Source organism: Hyla sarda, unplaced genomic scaffold (assembly GCF_029499605.1).
Source record: "Hyla sarda isolate aHylSar1 unplaced genomic scaffold, aHylSar1.hap1 scaffold_1118, whole genome shotgun sequence".
NCBI classification, from domain to species: domain Eukaryota; kingdom Metazoa; phylum Chordata; class Amphibia; order Anura; family Hylidae; genus Hyla; species Hyla sarda.
Window position 1 is genome coordinate 29,337 of NW_026607739.1, and position 23,352 is coordinate 52,688.

The following is a 23,352-nucleotide window of genomic DNA, read 5'->3' on the forward strand; positions in this document are numbered from 1 at the left end:
GTTGAGATATTGCAGCCGCTGCTGTGTCCAGGCCCAGGAGCCTTAGCACTGTGCTGTGATGTCACTCAATACCACTGACATCACTAGGTGTAAACAACATCTCTCCTTTGCTGTGTATGTGACTATGGAGCTGTTTGGTGATGTCGTCTATTACGGCCTTCATAGAAGCAACAGGAGATTGTTGCATCCATTAGTGTTGCTCGCGAATATTCGCAATTCGAATATTATTCGCGAATATCGCATATTCGCGAATTCGCGAATTTCGCGAATATAGCGCTATATATTCGTAATTACGAATATTCGTTTTTTTTTTTTTTTTTGTTTTTTTTTTCTTCACAGTACACATCACAGTGATCATCCCTCTCTGCTTCCAGCTTGTGTGGTGTAAAGAAGGCTGTAATACTACTGTGTGAGACTGGCGTGCGAAAATTCGCATATACGAAAATTAGCATATGCTAATTTTCGCATATGCGAATTTCCACATATGCTAATTTTCGCATGCGCGTATTTTTGCATGCGCGAAAATAAAACGAGGATATAACGAATATGCGAATATTCGCGAATATATGACGAATATTCGTCCATATATTCGCGAATATTCGCGAATTCGAATATGGCCTATGCCGCTCAACACTAGCATCCATCTTGAACCCTCAGAACTACAGTGCTATGATGTCACTCACTTCCACAGGCCTTGCAGAGTGTAAACAACAACAACCCAGCTTTGTTGTGTATGTAACCAAAGGGATTTGTGATGTCACCTAGAACCTTCACAGCAGCGACAGCTTTATGAGGAGCATCAGCACTGCTCTGCCTGAGCAGAACCATCACCGCCATAGGTTGTCAAATAACCCGGATTTAACCCACACAGGTAAGTCCAATGGGGTGCAGGCATGTCCTCTATGCTTACAGCTTCCCGTGGGTGTTGGTTTGATACCGTTTGGGGACAGCCAAGGAGGCATCTGCAGGCAACAAAGGTAGGTGTGTGCTTGTGTGTGTGTTTCCTATGCAGATCCTAAGCCCAGTGTCACATGCAAGTAGGAGGAGTAAGAAGGGTTCCTGGCAAATCCGGGTTATGGATTGCATTTAAAAAGGCCCCGTGGGAGTGCAATGGGCCCCTGTCTTGCTGCTTAGCAATAATGGTATGGGTTTAGGTTCTGCTGTGTGTACTGGTGGTTGACTGCCCCCCAGCCCAGAGTGTGCATGGAAAATTGTCTGGCAGCCTCCCTGACAGCAAGCAGTGATAGTGCCCATGAAGGGGACCTTGTTGGGCCCGCCCCTTTCACGGTTATCGCTTCTCGGCCTTTTGGCTAAGATCAAGTGTAGTATCTGTTCTTATCAGTTTAATATCTGATACGTCCCCTATCTGGGGACCATATATTAAATGGATTTTTGAGAACGGGGGCCGATTTCGAAGCTTGCTTCCGTCGCCCTATGCATTGACCCGATATGGCAGTATCTTCGGGTACAGTGCACCACCCCCTTACAGGGTTAAAAAGAAAGATTCCTACTTTCATTGCTACCTGCTTGCTGGCTAGCCAGCTAGCCAGCCCTGTGGGCCTTGCTGCTGCTGCAGCCAAAAAACAAAAGGTGGTGCTGCTGCTGCTTCTGCTGCTTCTGCTTGTGTCTGGCCCCTGTTGGAGCGTCCAGGCACAGGACTTCTGCTGCTGCTGACTAAATGGCCTCCTTAATTGGATCATTTGAGTAGCCAGCACACCTGTGCAGGTAGGGCATGACATGATAGGCAGCTGCCTTGATAGCGGGTGGGTGCTGAATGTTCCTAATTGACAAAATAAGATTAATGCTTATGAAGAAATATAAAATCTCATCCCTTCCCCAATATCGCGCCACACCCCTACCCCTTAATTCCCTGGTTGAACGTGATGGACATATGTCTTTTTTCGACCGTACTAACTATGTAACTATGTAACATAACATGGGGGGGGGGGGGGGGGGGTCTCCTGGCTGTTCACACAGGTGTGTCATTGCTGTACATTGACCATGCATTGCTTCTGTGGTATTGCAAAGGCAAAGACAAATGCTTCCAGCCATCCATTGCACTAATGGATTGGTCATCAGCTGGCTGTCTATGTCCCGCATCAATATAGACCAAAGTACAGAGGGTTAGGCTATGCTATTGTGCACCTACCTGATGCATCAGAAGGTGCGAGGCCCTTGCTAAATTCTGTGCACAGACTTTGAGATCTATGCTTTAGACTGTATCTAAACCTGCTCCAACATGGACTGACATTCTGGCCTACTTTCAGCCGATGCGACTTGTCTGTCGCTGAACAGTCGCTTTTTATGTATTCAGCACCTATGTATAATGTTGTAAAAATGCTCTAGAAGCTAAAGTCGCAGAAATGTCACACATATTTGGCCTGCAACTTTCTGTGCGACAAATTCAGACAGGAAAAATCAGTATAAATCCTTAGAAAATTATCCCCCAGTGTCTCCATCTGCTGGCGGTATTGAATAAGCATTGCTGCACTGATGGGGTATGCATTAGACGAAAAAAAAGAAGAAAAAGAAGAATAATACGCCCAGAAAAGAGGCGAAAAGGAGAAAAACGTAAAAAAACGTGAAAAAAAAGTAAGAGGAAGAGAAGGGAAAAAAAGGTGGAAATGGGTTTAAAAGTGATTTCGGCGGAGAAATATATATATATATATATATATATATATATATATATATATATGCGCACACACACACATAGATATAAACGTATTCTCCGTTGAGATATTGCAGCCGCTGCTGTGTCCAGGCCCAGGAGCCTTAGCACTGTGCTGTGATGTCACTCAATACCACTGACATCACTAGGTGTAAACAACATCTCTCCTTTGCTGTGTATGTGACTATGGAGCTGTTTGGTGATGTCGTCTATTACGGCCTTCATAGAAGCAACAGGAGATTGTTGCATCCATCTTGAACCCTCAGAACTACAGTGCTATGATGTCACTCACTTCCACAGGCCTTGCAGAGTGTAAACAACAACAACCCAGCTTTGTTGTGTATGTAACCAAAGGGATTTGTGATGTCACCTAGAACCTTCACAGCAGCGACAGCTTTATGAGGAGCATCAGCACTGCTCTGCCTGAGCAGAACCATCACCGCCATAGGTTGTCAAATAACCCGGATTTAACCCACACAGGTAAGTCCAATGGGGTGCAGGCATGTCCTCTATGCTTACAGCTTCCCGTGGGTGTTGGTTTGATACCGTTTGGGGACAGCCAAGGAGGCATCTGCAGGCAACAAAGGTAGGTGTGTGCTTGTGTGTGTGTTTCCTATGCAGATCCTAAGCCCAGTGTCACATGCAAGTAGGAGGAGTAAGAAGGGTTCCTGGCAAATCCGGGTTATGGATTGCATTTAAAAAGGCCCCGTGGGAGTGCAATGGGCCCCTGTCTTGCTGCTTAGCAATAATGGTATGGGTTTAGGTTCTGCTGTGTGTACTGGTGGTTGACTGCCCCCCAGCCCAGAGTGTGCATGGAAAATTGTCTGGCAGCCTCCCTGACAGCAAGCAGTGATAGTGCCCATGAAGGGGACCTTGTTGGGCCCGCCCCTTTCACGGTTATCGCTTCTCGGCCTTTTGGCTAAGATCAAGTGTAGTATCTGTTCTTATCAGTTTAATATCTGATACGTCCCCTATCTGGGGACCATATATTAAATGGATTTTTGAGAACGGGGGCCGATTTCGAAGCTTGCTTCCGTCGCCCTATGCATTGACCCGATATGGCAGTATCTTCGGGTACAGTGCACCACCCCCTTACAGGGTTAAAAAGAAAGATTCCTACTTTCATTGCTACCTGCTTGCTGGCTAGCCAGCTAGCCAGCCCTGTGGGCCTTGCTGCTGCTGCAGCCAAAAAACAAAAGGTGGTGCTGCTGCTGCTTCTGCTGCTTCTGCTTCTGCTTGTGTCTGGCCCCTGTTGGAGCGTCCAGGCACAGGACTTCTGCTGCTGCTGACTAAATGGCCTCCTTAATTGGATCATTTGAGTAGCCAGCACACCTGTGCAGGTAGGGCATGACATGATAGGCAGCTGCCTTGATAGCGGGTGGGTGCTGAATGTTCCTAATTGACAAAATAAGATTAATGCTTATGAAGAAATATAAAATCTCATCCCTTCCCCAATATCGCGCCACACCCCTACCCCTTAATTCCCTGGTTGAACGTGATGGACATATGTCTTTTTTCGACCGTACTAACTATGTAACTATGTAACATAACATGGGGGGGGGGGGGGGGGTCTCCTGGCTGTTCACACAGGTGTGTCATTGCTGTACATTGACCATGCATTGCTTCTGTGGTATTGCAAAGGCAAAGACAAATGCTTCCAGCCATCCATTGCACTAATGGATTGGTCATCAGCTGGCTGTCTATGTCCCGCATCAATATAGACCAAAGTACAGAGGGTTAGGCTATGCTATTGTGCACCTACCTGATGCATCAGAAGGTGCGAGGCCCTTGCTAAATTCTGTGCACAGACTTTGAGATCTATGCTTTAGACTGTATCTAAACCTGCTCCAACATGGACTGACATTCTGGCCTACTTTCAGCCGATGCGACTTGTCTGTCGCTGAACAGTCGCTTTTTATGTATTCAGCACCTATGTATAATGTTGTAAAAATGCTCTAGAAGCTAAAGTCGCAGAAATGTCACACATATTTGGCCTGCAACTTTCTGTGCGACAAATTCAGACAGGAAAAATCAGTATAAATCCTTAGAAAATTATCCCCCAGTGTCTCCATCTGCTGGCGGTATTGAATAAGCATTGCTGCACTGATGGGGTATGCATTAGACGAAAAAAAAGAAGAAAAAGAAGAATAATACGCCCAGAAAAGAGGCGAAAAGGAGAAAAACGTAAAAAAACGTGAAAAAAAAGTAAGAGGAAGAGAAGGGAAAAAAAGGTGGAAATGGGTTTAAAAGTGATTTCGGCGGAGAAATATATATATATATATATATATATATATATATATATATATATATATGCGCACACACACACATAGATATAAACGTATTCTCCGTTGAGATATTGCAGCCGCTGCTGTGTCCAGGCCCAGGAGCCTTAGCACTGTGCTGTGATGTCACTCAATACCACTGACATCACTAGGTGTAAACAACATCTCTCCTTTGCTGTGTATGTGACTATGGAGCTGTTTGGTGATGTCGTCTATTACGGCCTTCATAGAAGCAACAGGAGATTGTTGCATCCATCTTGAACCCTCAGAACTACAGTGCTATGATGTCACTCACTTCCACAGGCCTTGCAGAGTGTAAACAACAACAACCCAGCTTTGTTGTGTATGTAACCAAAGGGATTTGTGATGTCACCTAGAACCTTCACAGCAGCGACAGCTTTATGAGGAGCATCAGCACTGCTCTGCCTGAGCAGAACCATCACCGCCATAGGTTGTCAAATAACCCGGATTTAACCCACACAGGTAAGTCCAATGGGGTGCAGGCATGTCCTCTATGCTTACAGCTTCCCGTGGGTGTTGGTTTGATACCGTTTGGGGACAGCCAAGGAGGCATCTGCAGGCAACAAAGGTAGGTGTGTGCTTGTGTGTGTGTTTCCTATGCAGATCCTAAGCCCAGTGTCACATGCAAGTAGGAGGAGTAAGAAGGGTTCCTGGCAAATCCGGGTTATGGATTGCATTTAAAAAGGCCCCGTGGGAGTGCAATGGGCCCCTGTCTTGCTGCTTAGCAATAATGGTATGGGTTTAGGTTCTGCTGTGTGTACTGGTGGTTGACTGCCCCCCAGCCCAGAGTGTGCATGGAAAATTGTCTGGCAGCCTCCCTGACAGCAAGCAGTGATAGTGCCCATGAAGGGGACCTTGTTGGGCCCGCCCCTTTCACGGTTATCGCTTCTCGGCCTTTTGGCTAAGATCAAGTGTAGTATCTGTTCTTATCAGTTTAATATCTGATACGTCCCCTATCTGGGGACCATATATTAAATGGATTTTTGAGAACGGGGGCCGATTTCGAAGCTTGCTTCCGTCGCCCTATGCATTGACCCGATATGGCAGTATCTTCGGGTACAGTGCACCACCCCCTTACAGGGTTAAAAAGAAAGATTCCTACTTTCATTGCTACCTGCTTGCTGGCTAGCCAGCTAGCCAGCCCTGTGGGCCTTGCTGCTGCTGCAGCCAAAAAACAAAAGGTGGTGCTGCTGCTGCTTCTGCTGCTTCTGCTTCTGCTTGTGTCTGGCCCCTGTTGGAGCGTCCAGGCACAGGACTTCTGCTGCTGCTGACTAAATGGCCTCCTTAATTGGATCATTTGAGTAGCCAGCACACCTGTGCAGGTAGGGCATGACATGATAGGCAGCTGCCTTGATAGCGGGTGGGTGCTGAATGTTCCTAATTGACAAAATAAGATTAATGCTTATGAAGAAATATAAAATCTCATCCCTTCCCCAATATCGCGCCACACCCCTACCCCTTAATTCCCTGGTTGAACGTGATGGACATATGTCTTTTTTCGACCGTACTAACTATGTAACTATGTAACATAACATGGGGGGGGGGGGGGGGGGGGTCTCCTGGCTGTTCACACAGGTGTGTCATTGCTGTACATTGACCATGCATTGCTTCTGTGGTATTGCAAAGGCAAAGACAAATGCTTCCAGCCATCCATTGCACTAATGGATTGGTCATCAGCTGGCTGTCTATGTCCCGCATCAATATAGACCAAAGTACAGAGGGTTAGGCTATGCTATTGTGCACCTACCTGATGCATCAGAAGGTGCGAGGCCCTTGCTAAATTCGGTGCACAGACTTTGAGATCTATGCTTTAGACTGTATCTAAACCTGCTCCAACATGGACTGACATTCTGGCCTACTTTCAGCCGATGCGACTTGTCTGTCGCTGAACAGTCGCTTTTTATGTATTCAGCACCTATGTATAATGTTGTAAAAATGCTCTAGAAGCTAAAGTCGCAGAAATGTCACACATATTTGGCCTGCAACTTTCTGTGCGACAAATTCAGACAGGAAAAATCAGTATAAATCCTTAGAAAATTATCCCCCAGTGTCTCCATCTGCTGGCGGTATTGAATAAGCATTGCTGCACTGATGGGGTATGCATTAGACGAAAAAAAAGAAGAAAAAGAAGAATAATACGCCCAGAAAAGAGGCGAAAAGGAGAAAAACGTAAAAAAACGTGAAAAAAAAGTAAGAGGAAGAGAAGGGAAAAAAAGGTGGAAATGGGTTTAAAAGTGATTTCGGCGGAGAAATATATATATATATATATATATATATATATATATATATATATATGCGCACACACACACATAGATATAAACGTATTCTCCGTTGAGATATTGCAGCCGCTGCTGTGTCCAGGCCCAGGAGCCTTAGCACTGTGCTGTGATGTCACTCAATACCACTGACATCACTAGGTGTAAACAACATCTCTCCTTTGCTGTGTATGTGACTATGGAGCTGTTTGGTGATGTCGTCTATTACGGCCTTCATAGAAGCAACAGGAGATTGTTGCATCCATCTTGAACCCTCAGAACTACAGTGCTATGATGTCACTCACTTCCACAGGCCTTGCAGAGTGTAAACAACAACAACCCAGCTTTGTTGTGTATGTAACCAAAGGGATTTGTGATGTCACCTAGAACCTTCACAGCAGCGACAGCTTTATGAGGAGCATCAGCACTGCTCTGCCTGAGCAGAACCATCACCGCCATAGGTTGTCAAATAACCCGGATTTAACCCACACAGGTAAGTCCAATGGGGTGCAGGCATGTCCTCTATGCTTACAGCTTCCCGTGGGTGTTGGTTTGATACCGTTTGGGGACAGCCAAGGAGGCATCTGCAGGCAACAAAGGTAGGTGTGTGCTTGTGTGTGTGTTTCCTATGCAGATCCTAAGCCCAGTGTCACATGCAAGTAGGAGGAGTAAGAAGGGTTCCTGGCAAATCCGGGTTATGGATTGCATTTAAAAAGGCCCCGTGGGAGTGCAATGGGCCCCTGTCTTGCTGCTTAGCAATAATGGTATGGGTTTAGGTTCTGCTGTGTGTACTGGTGGTTGACTGCCCCCCAGCCCAGAGTGTGCATGGAAAATTGTCTGGCAGCCTCCCTGACAGCAAGCAGTGATAGTGCCCATGAAGGGGACCTTGTTGGGCCCGCCCCTTTCACGGTTATCGCTTCTCGGCCTTTTGGCTAAGATCAAGTGTAGTATCTGTTCTTATCAGTTTAATATCTGATACGTCCCCTATCTGGGGACCATATATTAAATGGATTTTTGAGAACGGGGGCCGATTTCGAAGCTTGCTTCCGTCGCCCTATGCATTGACCCGATATGGCAGTATCTTCGGGTACAGTGCACCACCCCCTTACAGGGTTAAAAAGAAAGATTCCTACTTTCATTGCTACCTGCTTGCTGGCTAGCCAGCTAGCCAGCCCTGTGGGCCTTGCTGCTGCTGCAGCCAAAAAACAAAAGGTGGTGCTGCTGCTGCTTCTGCTGCTTCTGCTTCTGCTTGTGTCTGGCCCCTGTTGGAGCGTCCAGGCACAGGACTTCTGCTGCTGCTGACTAAATGGCCTCCTTAATTGGATCATTTGAGTAGCCAGCACACCTGTGCAGGTAGGGCATGACATGATAGGCAGCTGCCTTGATAGCGGGTGGGTGCTGAATGTTCCTAATTGACAAAATAAGATTAATGCTTATGAAGAAATATAAAATCTCATCCCTTCCCCAATATCGCGCCACACCCCTACCCCTTAATTCCCTGGTTGAACGTGATGGACATATGTCTTTTTTCGACCGTACTAACTATGTAACTATGTAACATAACATGGGGGGGGGGGGGGGGGGGTCTCCTGGCTGTTCACACAGGTGTGTCATTGCTGTACATTGACCATGCATTGCTTCTGTGGTATTGCAAAGGCAAAGACAAATGCTTCCAGCCATCCATTGCACTAATGGATTGGTCATCAGCTGGCTGTCTATGTCCCGCATCAATATAGACCAAAGTACAGAGGGTTAGGCTATGCTATTGTGCACCTACCTGATGCATCAGAAGGTGCGAGGCCCTTGCTAAATTCTGTGCACAGACTTTGAGATCTATGCTTTAGACTGTATCTAAACCTGCTCCAACATGGACTGACATTCTGGCCTACTTTCAGCCGATGCGACTTGTCTGTCGCTGAACAGTCGCTTTTTATGTATTCAGCACCTATGTATAATGTTGTAAAAATGCTCTAGAAGCTAAAGTCGCAGAAATGTCACACATATTTGGCCTGCAACTTTCTGTGCGACAAATTCAGACAGGAAAAATCAGTATAAATCCTTAGAAAATTATCCCCCAGTGTCTCCATCTGCTGGCGGTATTGAATAAGCATTGCTGCACTGATGGGGTATGCATTAGACGAAAAAAAAGAAGAAAAAGAAGAATAATACGCCCAGAAAAGAGGCGAAAAGGAGAAAAACGTAAAAAAACGTGAAAAAAAAGTAAGAGGAAGAGAAGGGAAAAAAAGGTGGAAATGGGTTTAAAAGTGATTTCGGCGGAGAATATATATATATATATATATATATATATATATATATATATATATATATATGCGCACACACACACATAGATATAAACGTATTCTCCGTTGAGATATTGCAGCCGCTGCTGTGTCCAGGCCCAGGAGCCTTAGCACTGTGCTGTGATGTCACTCAATACCACTGACATCACTAGGTGTAAACAACATCTCTCCTTTGCTGTGTATGTGACTATGGAGCTGTTTGGTGATGTCGTCTATTACGGCCTTCATAGAAGCAACAGGAGATTGTTGCATCCATCTTGAACCCTCAGAACTACAGTGCTATGATGTCACTCACTTCCACAGGCCTTGCAGAGTGTAAACAACAACAACCCAGCTTTGTTGTGTATGTAACCAAAGGGATTTGTGATGTCACCTAGAACCTTCACAGCAGCGACAGCTTTATGAGGAGCATCAGCACTGCTCTGCCTGAGCAGAACCATCACCGCCATAGGTTGTCAAATAACCCGGATTTAACCCACACAGGTAAGTCCAATGGGGTGCAGGCATGTCCTCTATGCTTACAGCTTCCCGTGGGTGTTGGTTTGATACCGTTTGGGGACAGCCAAGGAGGCATCTGCAGGCAACAAAGGTAGGTGTGTGCTTGTGTGTGTGTTTCCTATGCAGATCCTAAGCCCAGTGTCACATGCAAGTAGGAGGAGTAAGAAGGGTTCCTGGCAAATCCGGGTTATGGATTGCATTTAAAAAGGCCCCGTGGGAGTGCAATGGGCCCCTGTCTTGCTGCTTAGCAATAATGGTATGGGTTTAGGTTCTGCTGTGTGTACTGGTGGTTGACTGCCCCCCAGCCCAGAGTGTGCATGGAAAATTGTCTGGCAGCCTCCCTGACAGCAAGCAGTGATAGTGCCCATGAAGGGGACCTTGTTGGGCCCGCCCCTTTCACGGTTATCGCTTCTCGGCCTTTTGGCTAAGATCAAGTGTAGTATCTGTTCTTATCAGTTTAATATCTGATACGTCCCCTATCTGGGGACCATATATTAAATGGATTTTTGAGAACGGGGGCCGATTTCGAAGCTTGCTTCCGTCGCCCTATGCATTGACCCGATATGGCAGTATCTTCGGGTACAGTGCACCACCCCCTTACAGGGTTAAAAAGAAAGATTCCTACTTTCATTGCTACCTGCTTGCTGGCTAGCCAGCTAGCCAGCCCTGTGGGCCTTGCTGCTGCTGCAGCCAAAAAACAAAAGGTGGTGCTGCTGCTGCTTCTGCTGCTTCTGCTTCTGCTTGTGTCTGGCCCCTGTTGGAGCGTCCAGGCACAGGACTTCTGCTGCTGCTGACTAAATGGCCTCCTTAATTGGATCATTTGAGTAGCCAGCACACCTGTGCAGGTAGGGCATGACATGATAGGCAGCTGCCTTGATAGCGGGTGGGTGCTGAATGTTCCTAATTGACAAAATAAGATTAATGCTTATGAAGAAATATAAAATCTCATCCCTTCCCCAATATCGCGCCACACCCCTACCCCTTAATTCCCTGGTTGAACGTGATGGACATATGTCTTTTTTCGACCGTACTAACTATGTAACTATGTAACATAACATGGGGGGGGGGGGGGGGGGGGTCTCCTGGCTGTTCACACAGGTGTGTCATTGCTGTACATTGACCATGCATTGCTTCTGTGGTATTGCAAAGGCAAAGACAAATGCTTCCAGCCATCCATTGCACTAATGGATTGGTCATCAGCTGGCTGTCTATGTCCCGCATCAATATAGACCAAAGTACAGAGGGTTAGGCTATGCTATTGTGCACCTACCTGATGCATCAGAAGGTGCGAGGCCCTTGCTAAATTCTGTGCACAGACTTTGAGATCTATGCTTTAGACTGTATCTAAACCTGCTCCAACATGGACTGACATTCTGGCCTACTTTCAGCCGATGCGACTTGTCTGTCGCTGAACAGTCGCTTTTTATGTATTCAGCACCTATGTATAATGTTGTAAAAATGCTCTAGAAGCTAAAGTCGCAGAAATGTCACACATATTTGGCCTGCAACTTTCTGTGCGACAAATTCAGACAGGAAAAATCAGTATAAATCCTTAGAAAATTATCCCCCAGTGTCTCCATCTGCTGGCGGTATTGAATAAGCATTGCTGCACTGATGGGGTATGCATTAGACGAAAAAAAAGAAGAAAAAGAAGAATAATACGCCCAGAAAAGAGGCGAAAAGGAGAAAAACGTAAAAAAACGTGAAAAAAAAGTAAGAGGAAGAGAAGGGAAAAAAAGGTGGAAATGGGTTTAAAAGTGATTTCGGCGGAGAAATATATATATATATATATATATATATATATATATGCGCACACACACACATAGATATAAACGTATTCTCCGTTGAGATATTGCAGCCGCTGCTGTGTCCAGGCCCAGGAGCCTTAGCACTGTGCTGTGATGTCACTCAATACCACTGACATCACTAGGTGTAAACAACATCTCTCCTTTGCTGTGTATGTGACTATGGAGCTGTTTGGTGATGTCGTCTATTACGGCCTTCATAGAAGCAACAGGAGATTGTTGCATCCATCTTGAACCCTCAGAACTACAGTGCTATGATGTCACTCACTTCCACAGGCCTTGCAGAGTGTAAACAACAACAACCCAGCTTTGTTGTGTATGTAACCAAAGGGATTTGTGATGTCACCTAGAACCTTCACAGCAGCGACAGCTTTATGAGGAGCATCAGCACTGCTCTGCCTGAGCAGAACCATCACCGCCCATAGGTTGTCAAATAACCCGGATTTAACCCACACAGGTAAGTCCAATGGGGTGCAGGCATGTCCTCTATGCTTACAGCTTCCCGTGGGTGTTGGTTTGATACCGTTTGGGGACAGCCAAGGAGGCATCTGCAGGCAACAAAGGTAGGTGTGTGCTTGTGTGTGTGTTTCCTATGCAGATCCTAAGCCCAGTGTCACATGCAAGTAGGAGGAGTAAGAAGGGTTCCTGGCAAATCCGGGTTATGGATTGCATTTAAAAAGGCCCCGTGGGAGTGCAATGGGCCCCTGTCTTGCTGCTTAGCAATAATGGTATGGGTTTAGGTTCTGCTGTGTGTACTGGTGGTTGACTGCCCCCCAGCCCAGAGTGTGCATGGAAAATTGTCTGGCAGCCTCCCTGACAGCAAGCAGTGATAGTGCCCATGAAGGGGACCTTGTTGGGCCCGCCCCTTTCACGGTTATCGCTTCTCGGCCTTTTGGCTAAGATCAAGTGTAGTATCTGTTCTTATCAGTTTAATATCTGATACGTCCCCTATCTGGGGACCATATATTAAATGGATTTTTGAGAACGGGGGCCGATTTCGAAGCTTGCTTCCGTCGCCCTATGCATTGACCCGATATGGCAGTATCTTCGGGTACAGTGCACCACCCCCTTACAGGGTTAAAAAGAAAGATTCCTACTTTCATTGCTACCTGCTTGCTGGCTAGCCAGCTAGCCAGCCCTGTGGGCCTTGCTGCTGCTGCAGCCAAAAAACAAAAGGTGGTGCTGCTGCTGCTTCTGCTGCTTCTGCTTCTGCTTGTGTCTGGCCCCTGTTGGAGCGTCCAGGCACAGGACTTCTGCTGCTGCTGACTAAATGGCCTCCTTAATTGGATCATTTGAGTAGCCAGCACACCTGTGCAGGTAGGGCATGACATGATAGGCAGCTGCCTTGATAGCGGGTGGGTGCTGAATGTTCCTAATTGACAAAATAAGATTAATGCTTATGAAGAAATATAAAATCTCATCCCTTCCCCAATATCGCGCCACACCCCTACCCCTTAATTCCCTGGTTGAACGTGATGGACATATGTCTTTTTTCGACCGTACTAACTATGTAACTATGTAACATAACATGGGGGGGGGGGGGGGGGGGGTCTCCTGGCTGTTCACACAGGTGTGTCATTGCTGTACATTGACCATGCATTGCTTCTGTGGTATTGCAAAGGCAAAGACAAATGCTTCCAGCCATCCATTGCACTAATGGATTGGTCATCAGCTGGCTGTCTATGTCCCGCATCAATATAGACCAAAGTACAGAGGGTTAGGCTATGCTATTGTGCACCTACCTGATGCATCAGAAGGTGCGAGGCCCTTGCTAAATTCTGTGCACAGACTTTGAGATCTATGCTTTAGACTGTATCTAAACCTGCTCCAACATGGACTGACATTCTGGCCTACTTTCAGCCGATGCGACTTGTCTGTCGCTGAACAGTCGCTTTTTATGTATTCAGCACCTATGTATAATGTTGTAAAAATGCTCTAGAAGCTAAAGTCGCAGAAATGTCACACATATTTGGCCTGCAACTTTCTGTGCGACAAATTCAGACAGGAAAAATCAGTATAAATCCTTAGAAAATTATCCCCCAGTGTCTCCATCTGCTGGCGGTATTGAATAAGCATTGCTGCACTGATGGGGTATGCATTAGACGAAAAAAAAGAAGAAAAAGAAGAATAATACGCCCAGAAAAGAGGCGAAAAGGAGAAAAACGTAAAAAAACGTGAAAAAAAAGTAAGAGGAAGAGAAGGGAAAAAAAGGTGGAAATGGGTTTAAAAGTGATTTCGGCGGAGAAATATATATATATATATATATATATATATATATATATATATATATATGCGCACACACACACATAGATATAAACGTATTCTCCGTTGAGATATTGCAGCCGCTGCTGTGTCCAGGCCCAGGAGCCTTAGCACTGTGCTGTGATGTCACTCAATACCACTGACATCACTAGGTGTAAACAACATCTCTCCTTTGCTGTGTATGTGACTATGGAGCTGTTTGGTGATGTCGTCTATTACGGCCTTCATAGAAGCAACAGGAGATTGTTGCATCCATCTTGAACCCTCAGAACTACAGTGCTATGATGTCACTCACTTCCACAGGCCTTGCAGAGTGTAAACAACAACAACCCAGCTTTGTTGTGTATGTAACCAAAGGGATTTGTGATGTCACCTAGAACCTTCACAGCAGCGACAGCTTTATGAGGAGCATCAGCACTGCTCTGCCTGAGCAGAACCATCACCGCCATAGGTTGTCAAATAACCCGGATTTAACCCACACAGGTAAGTCCAATGGGGTGCAGGCATGTCCTCTATGCTTACAGCTTCCCGTGGGTGTTGGTTTGATACCGTTTGGGGACAGCCAAGGAGGCATCTGCAGGCAACAAAGGTAGGTGTGTGCTTGTGTGTGTGTTTCCTATGCAGATCCTAAGCCCAGTGTCACATGCAAGTAGGAGGAGTAAGAAGGGTTCCTGGCAAATCCGGGTTATGGATTGCATTTAAAAAGGCCCCGTGGGAGTGCAATGGGCCCCTGTCTTGCTGCTTAGCAATAATGGTATGGGTTTAGGTTCTGCTGTGTGTACTGGTGGTTGACTGCCCCCCAGCCCAGAGTGTGCATGGAAAATTGTCTGGCAGCCTCCCTGACAGCAAGCAGTGATAGTGCCCATGAAGGGGACCTTGTTGGGCCCGCCCCTTTCACGGTTATCGCTTCTCGGCCTTTTGGCTAAGATCAAGTGTAGTATCTGTTCTTATCAGTTTAATATCTGATACGTCCCCTATCTGGGGACCATATATTAAATGGATTTTTGAGAACGGGGGCCGATTTCGAAGCTTGCTTCCGTCGCCCTATGCATTGACCCGATATGGCAGTATCTTCGGGTACAGTGCACCACCCCCTTACAGGGTTAAAAAGAAAGATTCCTACTTTCATTGCTACCTGCTTGCTGGCTAGCCAGCTAGCCAGCCCTGTGGGCCTTGCTGCTGCTGCAGCCAAAAAACAAAAGGTGGTGCTGCTGCTGCTTCTGCTGCTTCTGCTTCTGCTTGTGTCTGGCCCCTGTTGGAGCGTCCAGGCACAGGACTTCTGCTGCTGCTGACTAAATGGCCTCCTTAATTGGATCATTTGAGTAGCCAGCACACCTGTGCAGGTAGGGCATGACATGATAGGCAGCTGCCTTGATAGCGGGTGGGTGCTGAATGTTCCTAATTGACAAAATAAGATTAATGCTTATGAAGAAATATAAAATCTCATCCCTTCCCCAATATCGCGCCACACCCCTACCCCTTAATTCCCTGGTTGAACGTGATGGACATATGTCTTTTTTCGACCGTACTAACTATGTAACTATGTAACATAACATGGGGGGGGGGGGGGGGGGGGTCTCCTGGCTGTTCACACAGGTGTGTCATTGCTGTACATTGACCATGCATTGCTTCTGTGGTATTGCAAAGGCAAAGACAAATGCTTCCAGCCATCCATTGCACTAATGGATTGGTCATCAGCTGGCTGTCTATGTCCCGCATCAATATAGACCAAAGTACAGAGGGTTAGGCTATGCTATTGTGCACCTACCTGATGCATCAGAAGGTGCGAGGCCCTTGCTAAATTCTGTGCACAGACTTTGAGATCTATGCTTTAGACTGTATCTAAACCTGCTCCAACATGGACTGACATTCTGGCCTACTTTCAGCCGATGCGACTTGTCTGTCGCTGAACAGTCGCTTTTTATGTATTCAGCACCTATGTATAATGTTGTAAAAATGCTCTAGAAGCTAAAGTCGCAGAAATGTCACACATATTTGGCCTGCAACTTTCTGTGCGACAAATTCAGACAGGAAAAATCAGTATAAATCCTTAGAAAATTATCCCCCAGTGTCTCCATCTGCTGGCGGTATTGAATAAGCATTGCTGCACTGATGGGGTATGCATTAGACGAAAAAAAAGAAGAAAAAGAAGAATAATACGCCCAGAAAAGAGGCGAAAAGGAGAAAAACGTAAAAAAACGTGAAAAAAAAGTAAGAGGAAGAGAAGGGAAAAAAAGGTGGAAATGGGTTTAAAAGTGATTTCGGCGGAGAAATATATATATATATATATATATATATATATATATATATATATATATGCGCACACACACACATAGATATAAACGTATTCTCCGTTGAGATATTGCAGCCGCTGCTGTGTCCAGGCCCAGGAGCCTTAGCACTGTGCTGTGATGTCACTCAATACCACTGACATCACTAGGTGTAAACAACATCTCTCCTTTGCTGTGTATGTGACTATGGAGCTGTTTGGTGATGTCGTCTATTACGGCCTTCATAGAAGCAACAGGAGATTGTTGCATCCATCTTGAACCCTCAGAACTACAGTGCTATGATGTCACTCACTTCCACAGGCCTTGCAGAGTGTAAACAACAACAACCCAGCTTTGTTGTGTATGTAACCAAAGGGATTTGTGATGTCACCTAGAACCTTCACAGCAGCGACAGCTTTATGAGGAGCATCAGCACTGCTCTGCCTGAGCAGAACCATCACCGCCATAGGTTGTCAAATAACCCGGATTTAACCCACACAGGTAAGTCCAATGGGGTGCAGGCATGTCCTCTATGCTTACAGCTTCCCGTGGGTGTTGGTTTGATACCGTTTGGGGACAGCCAAGGAGGCATCTGCAGGCAACAAAGGTAGGTGTGTGCTTGTGTGTGTGTTTCCTATGCAGATCCTAAGCCCAGTGTCACATGCAAGTAGGAGGAGTAAGAAGGGTTCCTGGCAAATCCGGGTTATGGATTGCATTTAAAAAGGCCCCGTGGGAGTGCAATGGGCCCCTGTCTTGCTGCTTAGCAATAATGGTATGGGTTTAGGTTCTGCTGTGTGTACTGGTGGTTGACTGCCCCCCAGCCCAGAGTGTGCATGGAAAATTGTCTGGCAGCCTCCCTGACAGCAAGCAGTGATAGTGCCCATGAAGGGGACCTTGTTGGGCCCGCCCCTTTCACGGTTATCGCTTCTCGGCCTTTTGGCTTCGATCCTGTGCGGTTTACCGGGCAGGGTAGGAGTCGGAAGGGGTGGTGATCGGGGCCCTCTTTTGCGGGGGGCCCTGGATTGTTACTGGGTTGCGATAGTGGGTATCTTAACCTGCAAAAATGAGCGGAGAGAGGACTCGAGGACTCGAGGATACGGTGCGGATTTACGTTCCTGGCGAACACCGGGGGACGATTGGATTGGATCAAGTTGTGCTGGAGATTCTTCGCAAGCTCCAGTACCTTCAGGTATGGCATGTAATCGCTATGCAAGACTTCCCTAGGCAAGGGATTTACGATATAACCTTTTATGATTCTGAGGTTTGCCAGAGGGTCTACATGGACTTAGAAGTGATGAAGAGGAGGAATGAGCCAGCTATAATGAGTAAGGTGAAAGTGGAGCCATTATTCATGAATATGTCTAAGGTTGTTATAGTCCATATGTACAACCCGAAGGTTTCGGATGAGATGGTGACCAATTTTTTGTACCGATATTGTGATGAAGTTAAATTTCTTGGAAGACTCAAGAACAGACATGGGTACTTTAATTGTAAAAGGAAATTTGTTGTAAAATTTAAAAAGGACGAAGGAATGGAAGAGGGAAGGAAGAGTATACCACAGGTATTTTCTATTGGAGGAGAAAGAGGTTTTTGTTTTTATGAAGGACAGTTGCAGTACTGTAGACGTTGTCACGCTTATGGACATGTACAGGAGTCTTGCCCTGAGCAAGGAGTATGCTGCAGGAATTGTGGGAAATCAGGTCACAACTCGGGTGAATGTACTGAGAAGAAAACGTGTGATATCTGTGGTAGTGAGGAGCATTTGGCTAGAGGATGCAGTTTATGGTATAGAAAGAAAATGAGCTATGCTGACGCAGCAGGAAATAGAAGAGAGGAAAGAGGTGAAAGGCCATTTCCACGTGTTTTTGGTGTGAATGCTGAGGTGACTCAGGTGATTGACGAGAACTCTGTAAAAGGGAGTGCAGCAGGTGTGACAGTGCAGCACATGAATACTCAGGAAAAATCTGGAAAAGGGGAGGAGGGTGACTCCACTGGTGTGCATTGTGAGGAGACTGGTGTTGGTGAAGAGTTTACTGAGGTCAGTAAGAAGAAAGCACGTAAAGGGAAAAAAGAGAAAGTGGTGGAGAGTGTGGAGACTGTGTGTAGGGAGGTTCCCCCATGTGAAGAAACAATTGAGGATTTTGAATGCCCAAACCCAGTGGTGGGGGAGGAGGAGGGGATGGAGTTTCAGGAGAATGAGAGTGAGAGATCCCTAACACCTGGGCAGAGGGTGATTAGTGGGGAGGAGAATGTAACATCTGAAGAGGAGGAGAAGGAGGAGGAGGAGGGGGAAGATGAAGATGAAGATGCAAATGGAGGCTTTCAAGGTAAAAGTAAAAGGTGTAAGAAAGGGAGTTGGTCAGGGGATCAGACGGATCCTGTGTATGGAGGTGAGAAAATGATGGACAGGGACTCTCAAGTGGGGTCGCCTGATTGCTATGGGATGCTGCTAAGGAAGGTTGAAGGTCAGAATACTAACTTCTAGTTAAAATGGATGTTAAGAAAATGGATTGCCTTCTTTCCTTTTTAATGGCATTGGTTGTGGCTACTCTTAATGTTCGGAGTATAGGAACAACCATCAGAAGAGCAGCAGTTTTTGATTTTTTGGAGAATGTGAAGGGAGATATATTTTGTTTACAGGAGTGTGCAATTAAGTCTGCACCTTATGTAGATGAATGGAAGAGAGGGCAGTCTTTTTGGTCTACATGCACAGAGAATAAAAATGAAGGTGTGGGGATTTTATTGTGTAACAGGGACATTAAAGTTTTAAATTGCCAAGTTTTAGTACCAGGTCGTTGTATGGTTTTAAATTTTGAGTTTTTAGGCCAGAGAATGAGAGTTTTTAATGTATATGCGCCAGCAGAAAAACAGGCACGTGTGTTATTTTTAGAGTCTCTTAAACTTTTTATTCCTGGTCGTGATGGTACTATTATTGTTGGTGATTTTAACTGCATTAGATCCGTCAATGATCGTGAGAGCTCTGCTAAGGTTAGAACTGATATTACTTCAAATGTTTTAAACCAAATTATACAAGACTTACATTATTCTGATGTGGGACTGATGGTTAGCACTGATGAAAGATACACCTATAGATCAGATAGTGGCCGCTGTAAATCCCGGATTGATTACATTCTTGTCTCTGAGGGGATTAAGGTGGTCCGGTGCAATCAAATGATGTCAACTTTCTCAGATCATAAGATGGTGTCGGCAGAAATAAGTATTGCAGAGTCCTTTCATTTTGGTAGAGGGCTCTGGAAATTAAATGTAAGTCTATTAGAAGATGAAGAAGTAATGTCCGGTTTTAAAGATTTTTTTTTATCTTGTACTTCTAAACAATCTGTTTTTAGTAATGTTTTAGCTTGGTGGGATTGGGCAAAAAGTGAGTTTGCTAAGTATTTTAAGTTCATTTGCATAAGGAGGGCACAAGAAAAGAGGAGGGGTTATGAAAGGCTTATCTCACGGTTAGAAACTCTCTTTAAGTTTAAACATGTTGGTGTGGAGGTGGAGGAGGAAATTGAGAAGGTGAAAATTGAGATGAAGAACAGGTTGTTGGAAAGAGGTAGAAATATTGTTTTTAAATCCAAAGTTCAACATTTGGAGGAAAATGAACAATGTACAAGATATTTCTTTAAAAAATGTTTTAATGCTAGGGGTGTTTTTAAGTCTGTTTTAACTCCTACAGGGGAAGTTGTTGGTGATGAGATGGTGAAGGAGATTGGCAGATTTTATGAAACACTTTTTAGTAATAAGAGCAGAGCCAGTGAGACGGAGATGAATGATTATTGTAATATTTTAGAGAATAATGTCCCTGAAGGAAAAAGTGCATTTTTAATTGAGGAAGTTTGTGAAGGGGAGATCAAGCAGGCTCTGGACAAGACAGCGAAAGGGAAGACACCGGGCTGTGATGGCCTCCCCTTTGAGTTTTATTCAGTTTTTTGGCATATTTTAAAGCAAGATTTTACACGGGTGGTGCAATATGTTTTTAACTCAGGTATTTTAGCGGAGTCTATGAAGAAAGGAGTTATTACCTTGATACATAAGAAAGGTGATGAAAGAGATTTGAAAAACTGGAGGCCGATCACATTATTGAATACAGATTATAAGATCATTGCAAAGATTGTGGCGAACAGGATGAGTGACATAGTTGAGCACCTTGTTGGAGAATACCAAGTTTGTGCAGTGCCAAATAGGAGAATAACTGATAATTTATTAGTTTTAAGAGACTCTATTTATTATAGTAATTTTAATAAGAATGCACTTTTTGTGGAATCCATTGATTTTGAAAAAGCTTATGACAGAGTTGCTCATGATTTTATGTTTATGGTTTTAAAGCATATGGGTATTCCTGAGAAGCTACTGTTTGTGATTAAAAGTTTTTATTATGGGGCAACAAGTCAGATTTTAGTCAATGGACATGTGGGGCCGGGTTTTAATATTTTATCAGGAGTACGACAGGGATGCCCACTCTCCCCAATTTTATTCATTTGTGTCATTGAGGCCTTGCTCAAAAATGTACAGAAGGACAAATGTGTGAGTGGTGTTTTTATCCCGGGAAGTAATGGAAGGAATTTGAAGGTTTTAAGTTACATGGATGATGTGGTTTTTACTTGCACTTCCCAAGCTGATCTTAATAGAGTGAATTTGCATGTAAAGATTTTTTGTTGTATTGCTGGTATGAAAGTCAATTGGGGGAAGTGCCAATTGAGTAATTTTGGAAAGCAAGGAAAAGTGGTGGTGGATGGCGTGGATGAGAAGGAAGATATTGAAGTGTTAGGGGTTGTTTTTGAAAAAAATCTAAAAGGAGGGAAAAGTTATGAGAAGTTGGAGGAGAAGATAGAGAAGAAATTATCTTTTTGGAAATTGAGAAACTTGTCCCTTAAAGGTAAAGTTCTGATTTTAAAGGCAGTAATTTTGCCACTACTATTATATACTGCAATGGTTTTCCCACCCGGCAAATTATGGACCAGAAGGATGACAAGGAAGTTGTTTATTTTTTTCTGGGGTTCAAAGATGGAAAAGATGAAGAGGGAGGAAGTGATGAAGAGCGTGAAGAAAGGCGGATATAATTTCCCGGATATTAATCTGTTTTTAAAGACTCATTACTTTCTTTTAATTTATAAAGTGTCTCAGTGCAATAATTGGGTGGCAGACATGAGCAGGTATTTGGCAGGATGGTTGTTTTCCAAATGGGGCTGGTGTGAGAAGGATCTGAGGAGACCAATAGCGCAAGTTATACCTACCTTCTATGTGGTTCTCAGGTCTTTCAGTGATCAATTTGGTTTGAGTTCCCTGGGAAAACCTGAGAAAAAGAAAATTGAAAATGAAATAAGAAAAAATGAAAGATTATATGAAGTACCATTCTGCACTACTGCTCAGTCTGTGAAGATCTGGAATCTTTTTAATGTTAGAGGATTATCGAATAGACAGAGAGATGTAAACTGGATGACTTTTCATGGCTGCCTCCCAACCAGAGCTTTCCTGAATGGAAGAGGAATAAGAGTGAGCGAGAAATGTCCAAGAGAGGGTTGTGGAGGCAGGGAGGATACAGTGCACTTATTTTGGAACTGTTTTTATGCAAGAGAATTTTTTATGCTTCTACAGAGGTTTTTTTCTGCAATCACGGGATATGTTGATTTTAATTTTGAGAAGATTTTTATTGGTCAGGATTTTAGCAGGAGAGAGGACACACGTGAAAGCTGGATTGTATTTTCTGTTTTTAAAGAAGTTTTATGGGATTCTAGAAACCTGCTTGTTTTTAAAAATGTGTGTATTTCTCCAAGGGAGTTGAAGAGACTTTTTTTTGGAAGGTTGTTTATTATTTTTCTATTTGACAAGAAGAGAATGGGAGATGAAGAGGCTGAAAAGATTTGGAGATACAAGGAATGGAGAAAGTTGTAAGTATCCTGATCAAGGTTTTGAATTTGTGCTTCTCTTATAGTTTTCTTATTGAGATATTTTTCCGCATGATGTTTTTTCAGACTTTGTTTAGAAGTGATGAGTTTTGGTAGGTGACCTGATGATCGCTTGAACAATAGTCTGTAACTGAGGAAAAAAAAAAAAAAAAATCTGTTCTTATCAGTTTAATATCTGATACGTCCCCTATCTGGGGACCATATATTAAATGGATTTTTGAGAACGGGGGCCGATTTCGAAGCTTGCTTCCGTCGCCCTATGCATTGACCCGATATGGCAGTATCTTCGGGTACAGTGCACCACCCCCTTACAGGGTTAAAAAGAAAGATTCCTACTTTCATTGCTACCTGCTTGCTGGCTAGCCAGCTAGCCAGCCCTGTGGGCCTTGCTGCTGCTGCAGCCAAAAAACAAAAGGTGGTGCTGCTGCTGCTTCTGCTGCTTCTGCTTCTGCTTGTGTCTGGCCCCTGTTGGAGCGTCCAGGCACAGGACTTCTGCTGCTGCTGACTAAATGGCCTCCTTAATTGGATCATTTGAGTAGCCAGCACACCTGTGCAGGTAGGGCATGACATGATAGGCAGCTGCCTTGATAGCGGGTGGGTGCTGAATGTTCCTAATTGACAAAATAAGATTAATGCTTATGAAGAAATATAAAATCTCATCCCTTCCCCAATATCGCGCCACACCCCTACCCCTTAATTCCCTGGTTGAACGTGATGGACATATGTCTTTTTTCGACCGTACTAACTATGTAACTATGTAACATAACATGGGGGGGGGGGGGGGGGGGGGGTCTCCTGGCTGTTCACACAGGTGTGTCATTGCTGTACATTGACCATGCATTGCTTCTGTGGTATTGCAAAGGCAAAGACAAATGCTTCCAGCCATCCATTGCACTAATGGATTGGTCATCAGCTGGCTGTCTATGTCCCGCATCAATATAGACCAAAGTACAGAGGGTTAGGCTATGCTATTGTGCACCTACCTGATGCATCAGAAGGTGCGAGGCCCTTGCTAAATTCTGTGCACAGACTTTGAGATCTATGCTTTAGACTGTATCTAAACCTGCTCCAACATGGAC

At 44.8% G+C, this 23,352-nt stretch overlaps 8 non-coding genes across 8 annotated transcripts; all 8 read left to right on the top strand.

Moving 5' to 3' along the window:
* The first annotated feature begins 1,290 nt into the window (after positions 1-1,290).
* On the top strand, positions 1,291-1,481 carry LOC130301268 (U2 spliceosomal RNA). The gene has a single exon (XR_008851943.1). It is a non-coding gene; the product is annotated as a U2 spliceosomal RNA (small nuclear RNA).
* A 2,086-nt stretch (positions 1,482-3,567) lies between these two features.
* On the top strand, positions 3,568-3,758 carry LOC130301269 (U2 spliceosomal RNA). The gene has a single exon (XR_008851944.1). It is a non-coding gene; the product is annotated as a U2 spliceosomal RNA (small nuclear RNA).
* A 2,094-nt stretch (positions 3,759-5,852) lies between these two features.
* LOC130301270 (U2 spliceosomal RNA) lies at positions 5,853-6,043 on the top strand. Its single transcript, XR_008851945.1, has one exon. It is a non-coding gene; the product is annotated as a U2 spliceosomal RNA (small nuclear RNA).
* A 2,095-nt stretch (positions 6,044-8,138) lies between these two features.
* On the top strand, positions 8,139-8,329 carry LOC130301271 (U2 spliceosomal RNA). The gene has a single exon (XR_008851946.1). It is a non-coding gene; the product is annotated as a U2 spliceosomal RNA (small nuclear RNA).
* A 2,099-nt stretch (positions 8,330-10,428) lies between these two features.
* LOC130301272 (U2 spliceosomal RNA) lies at positions 10,429-10,619 on the top strand. The gene has a single exon (XR_008851947.1). It is a non-coding gene; the product is annotated as a U2 spliceosomal RNA (small nuclear RNA).
* A 2,086-nt stretch (positions 10,620-12,705) lies between these two features.
* Positions 12,706-12,896, top strand: LOC130301275 (U2 spliceosomal RNA). The gene has a single exon (XR_008851949.1). It is a non-coding gene; the product is annotated as a U2 spliceosomal RNA (small nuclear RNA).
* A 2,097-nt stretch (positions 12,897-14,993) lies between these two features.
* Positions 14,994-15,184, top strand: LOC130301276 (U2 spliceosomal RNA). Its single transcript, XR_008851950.1, has one exon. It is a non-coding gene; the product is annotated as a U2 spliceosomal RNA (small nuclear RNA).
* Positions 15,185-22,380: 7,196 nt separating this feature from the next.
* Positions 22,381-22,579, top strand: LOC130301308 (U2 spliceosomal RNA). The gene has a single exon (XR_008851981.1). It is a non-coding gene; the product is annotated as a U2 spliceosomal RNA (small nuclear RNA).
* The last annotated feature ends 773 nt before the right edge of the window (positions 22,580-23,352 follow it).